The sequence below is a fragment of the Aquarana catesbeiana genome, linkage group LG01, assembly GCF_042186555.1.
Source record: "Aquarana catesbeiana isolate 2022-GZ linkage group LG01, ASM4218655v1, whole genome shotgun sequence".
Lineage (NCBI taxonomy): Eukaryota > Metazoa > Chordata > Amphibia > Anura > Ranidae > Aquarana > Aquarana catesbeiana.
In genome coordinates, this window is record NC_133324.1 from 250,095,738 (window position 1) to 250,101,105 (window position 5,368).

The 5,368-nt window shown below is 56.7% G+C and overlaps 1 non-coding gene across 1 annotated transcript; it reads right to left on the reverse strand.

Annotated features, from left to right (window-relative positions):
- Positions 1-1,850: 1,850 nt before the first annotated feature.
- TRNAD-GUC (transfer RNA aspartic acid (anticodon GUC)) lies at positions 1,851-1,922 on the reverse strand. Its single transcript has one exon. It is a non-coding gene; the product is annotated as a tRNA-Asp (tRNA).
- Between the last annotated feature and the right edge of the window lie 3,446 nt (positions 1,923-5,368).

Genomic DNA, 5,368 nt, shown 5'->3' on the forward strand with positions numbered 1-5,368 from the left:
CAGGGATGGTGGGAACCCCCCACAATGGGCATAGTGGGTGTACAGTCCTGGGAACTCAACACAGGGATGGTGGGAATACCTGATAAGGGGCACAGCAGGTGTACGGAGCCTGAGACAAGGGATGGTGGGAACTCAGCACAGGGATGGTGAGTACCCCTCATAATAGGCACAGCAGCCAGCGGGTGTACAGACCTGGGAAACTCAGCACAGGGATGGTCGTAACTCCTCATAATGGGCACAGCGAGTGTACAAACTCGGGAACTCAGCACAGGGATGGTGGGAACGCCTCATAATGGGCACAGCAAGTGTACAGACCCAGGAACTCAGCACAGGGATGGTGGGGAGTGGGACCCATATAATAGGCACAGCAGGTGTACAGACCCAGGAACTCAGCACAAAGATGGTGTGAACCCCTCATAATGGGCACAGCAAATTGCAGATCTGAGAAATCTGAGATATAACTAGTAGCAGCCCTGATACAAGAAGAAACTGGCAGGTGATTTATCTCTCCAGCATCCACCAAACACTGCAATACCAGTTCTGGGTGGACTGCCCCTTTAAGCTGAGTTGCAGCATTTTCTGCATGTACTCATTCTGCGCAGCGTCAGAATATTATATTTGTTTACACTCAGCAGCACGGGGACAGAGCCTCATTTTTGTCCTTGTGCACAGCTTCCTCCGTCGCCAACATTTCATCATAATCTGTTAGTCCCCCCCCCCGTGGCCTATTTTTAGAACTTGTGCGCAAATTTGTTTAATATTGTGCGACCCTTCCCACAAAAAACCTTTGAGATCAGGCTTCAGAGGAAATGAAGATTTAGAAGCACCTCTAAATCTACCCTTACTCTCTGTAAACAGCCCTGGGGGCAGGGTAGCAGTGCAATGCTGGCAATGGTTAGCGGCACAGCAGATCAGTGCAATGGGAATCGTATGAGCCCCCAACACGTCAGGGAGGCTACAGGACCAGACTCACTGGAGCTAATTTACTAAAACTGGAGAGTGCAAAATCTTGTGCGCCTGTGCATGGTAGCCAATCAGCTTCTAGCTTCAACTTGTTTCGTTAAGCTTTGAGAAATAAACCTGAAAGCTGATTGGTTTCTGTGCAGAGCTGCACCAGAGTTTGCACTCTCAAGTTTTAGTAAATAAACCTGACTGCGCCACAAGTAGGGAGCCAGCTGTGATTCTTCAGGAAGTCACAAGTGTCTCCCAAATCGATGATGATGATGAGAAGACAGTGCTAGACTCCAGGGATCGGGAAGTAATTGGTTAATAATAGTCAACAGCTACAGGTTTTTGTAGCTGCTGACGTTTAATTGTTTTAAAAAAATAGGGTGAAGTTCTAATTTAACCACTAGATGGCAGTCACCTGCCTGCAGCACACTATAGTGGGGTTCATATGTCAGGCACAAAGGGATGTTCTACTCCTGTTCGTCCTGGGTTAGTTTACAATTGTTTCTAGTTCTGATGTTTATCAATTCCATGTAAATAAAGACATTTTACCTGAGTGAGAATTATGTTACCTCTGCCAAAGACCATATGATTGGAAGGACGGCCATAGATGGGCAGATCTGTCACAAATAATAAAGGCTGATTACATGCTTCGGATTGCCATTACTGATCACATGTAACAATCTCTCATTAGTTTTCCCAGGATCCTGAAAATCCTGTGCTCCCAACTTCCCATTATTACAGAGGAATTGGTACATCAGATCACTGGAGAATACAGAACCAATGTAGCAAGGACCCTGATTTAAAATAAAGAAATAAAACAAACAGCTCTAACAATGTAAAGATAAGTATACTGCTAAAAAATATTTTCCAAAAAATGTTGGGGGAAAAAAAAAATTAGTCTCCCCGTCGGGGAATCGAACCCCGGTCTCCCGCGTGACAGGCGGGGATACTTACCACTATACTAACGAGGATTGACTTAGTATTCTAGCTTTGTTTTAGTCACTCTTATATAGAATCATATGCTATGTGATAGTATTCATGCTTAACTTATATATTTCATTAACAAGTACATACTTGATTTGATTGTAGCCGTCCAAGTACTGCTTGGACCTTGAAGAAGGGGACATACCCCCAAAGCTTGTCCTGAAAAATTGTATGTTAATGCAAATAAAAAAAGTATCACGGACAGTACTCAATTTTCTCATTAACAAGTACAGGAAGTATTAATACTGCCTTGTTAGAACCCTGTCATGTCAGTGGCAGTAACTCCACAGTAAGAAAGCAGTCGCCTGCTCATATGTTGTAAGTGGCAAACATTTACAACATGCTCCCCCCTCCTTATTCCAAATCTGGCGAACAATAAGTGTCCTCAAGTTTACTATCAGTATCAGAGCACCTCTAATTTAAAACATAAATACAAACCCCCCGTACGAATGTATTTCCCTAGCACAGCCCCTCAGTACAACCCCCCCCCCCCCAGCACAGATGGATTTCCCCAGCACACCCCCTCAGTACAGACCCCCCCCCAGCACAGATGGATTTCCCCAGCACAGCCCCTCAGTACAGACCCCCCCCCCCCAGCACAGATGGATTTCCCCAGCACAGCCCCTCAGTACAGACACCCCCCCCCCAGCACAGATGGATTTCCCCAGCACACCCCCTCAGTACAGACCCCCCCCCCAGCACAGATGGATTTCCCCAGCAACAGCCCCTCAGTACAGACCCCCCCCCCCAGCACAGATGGATTTCCCCAGCACAGCCCCTCAGTACAGACACCCCCCCCCAGCACAGATGGATTTCCCCAGCACAGCCCCTCAGTACAGACTCCCCCCAGCACAGATGGATTTCCCCAGCACAGCCCCTCAGTACAGCCCCTCCACCCCCCCCCCCCCAGCACAGCCCCTCAGTACAGACCCCCCCCAGCACAGCCCCTCAGTACAGACTCCCCCCCCAGCACAGCCCCTCAGTACAGACCCCCCCAGCACAGCCCCTCAGTAGAGACCCCCCCCAGCACAGCCCCTCAGTACAGACTCCCCCCCAGCACAGCCCCTCAGTACAGACTCCCCCCCCAGCACAGCCCCTCAGTACAGACCCCCCCCCAGCACAGCCCCTCAGTACAGACTCCCCCCCCAGCACAGCCCCTCAGTACAGACCCCCCCAAGCACAGCCCCTCAGTAGAGACCCCCCCCAGCACAGCCCCTCAGTACAGACTCCCCCCCCAGCACAGCCCCTCAGTACAGACTCCCCCCCAGCACAGCCCCTCAGTACAGACCCCCCCAGCACAGCCCCTCAGTACAGACCCCCCACAGCACAGCCCCTCAGTACAGACTCCCCCCCAGCACAGCCCCTCAGTACAGACTCCCCCCCAGCACAGCCCCTCAGTACAGACTCCCCCCAGCACAGCCCCTCAGTACAGACTCCCCCCCCAGCACAGCCCCTCAGTACAGACTCCCCCCCAGCACAGCCCCTCAGTACAGACCCCCCCCAGCACAGCCCCTCAGTACAGACCCCCCCCCAGCACAGCCCCTCAGTACAGACCCCCCCCCAGCACAGCCCCTCAGTACAGACCCCCCCCCAGCACAGCCCCTCAGTACAGACCCCCCCCCAGCACAGACACAGATGGATTTCCCCAGCACAGCCCCTCAGTACAGACTCCCCCCAGCACAGATGGATTTCCCCAGCACAGCCCCTCAGTACAGCCCCTCCCCCCCCCAGCACAGCCCCTCAGTACAGACCCCCCCCAGCACAGCCCCTCAGTACAGACTCCCCCCCAGCACAGCCCCTCAGTACAGACCCCCCCCAGCACAGCCCCTCAGTACAGACCCCCCCCAGCACAGCCCCTCAGTACAGACCCCCCCCCCAGCACAGCCCCTCAGTACAGACCCCCCCCAGCACAGCCCCTCAGTACAGACCCCCCCCCAGCACAGCCCCTCAGTACAGACTCCCCCCCCAGCACAGCCCCTCAGTACAGACTCCCCCCCCAGCACAGCCCCTCAGTACAGACCCCCCCCCAGCACAGCCCCTCAGTACAGACTCCCCCCCAGCACAGCCCCTCAGTACAGACCCCCCCAAGCACAGCCCCTCAGTAGAGACCCCCCCCAGCACAGCCCCTCAGTACAGACTCCCCCCCCCAGCACAGCCCCTCAGTACAGACTCCCCCCCAGCACAGCCCCTCAGTACAGACCCCCCCAGCACAGCCCCTCAGGTACAGACCCCCCACAGCACAGCCCCTCAGTACAGACTCCCCCCCAGCACAGCCCCTCAGTACAGACTCCCCCCCCAGCACAGCCCTCAGTACAGACTCCCCCCAGCACAGCCCTCAGTACAGACTCCCCCCCAGCACAGCCCCTCAGTACAGACTCCCCCCAGCACAGCCCCTCAGTACAGACTCCCCCCCCAGCACAGCCCCTCAGTACAGACTCCCCCCCAGCACAGCCCTCAGTACAGACCCCCCCCAGCACAGCCCCTCAGTACAGACCCCCCCCCCCAGCACAGCCCCTCAGTACAGACCCCCCCAGCACAGCCCCTCAGTACAGACCCCCCCCCAGCACAGACACAGATGGATTTCCCCAGCACAGCCCCTCAGTACAGACTCCCCCCAGCACAGATGGATTTCCCCAGCACAGCCCCTCAGTACAGCCCCTCCCCCCCCCAGCACAGCCCCTCAGTACAGACCCCCCCCAGCACAGCCCCTCAGTACAGACCCCCCCCAGCACAGCCCCTCAGTAGAGACCCCCCCCCCAGCACAGCCCCTCAGTACAGACCCCCCCAGCACAGCCCTCAGTACAGACTCCCCCCCCAGCACAGCCCCTCAGTACAGGCTCCCCCCCAGCACAGCCCCTCAGTAGAGACCCCCCCCAGCACAGCCCCTCAGTACAGACTCCCCCCCCAGCACAGCCCCTCAGTAAAGACTCCCCCCCCAGCACAGCCCCTCAGTAAAGACTCCCCCCCCCAGCACAGCCCCTCAGTACAGACTCCCCCCCAGCACAGCCCCTCAGTACAGACTCCCCCCCAGCACAGCCCCTCAGTACAGACCCCCCCCAGCACAGCCCCTCAGTACAGACCCCCCCCCCCAGCACAGCCCCTCAGTACAGACCCCCCCCCAGCACAGCCCCTCAGTACAGACCCCCCCCAGCACAGCCCCTCAGTACAGACCCCCCCCCCAGCACAGCCCCTCAGTACAGACCCCCCCCCCAGCACAGATGGATTTCCCCAGCACAGCCCCTCAGTACAGACCCCCCCCCCCCAGCACAGATGGATTTCCCCAGCACAGCCCTCAGTACAGACCCCCCCCCCCCAGCACAGATGGATTTCCCCAGCACAGCCCCTCAGTACAGACACCCCCCCCCCAGCACAGATGGATTTCCCCAGCACAGCCCCTCAGTACAGACACCCCCCCCCCAGCACAGATGGATTT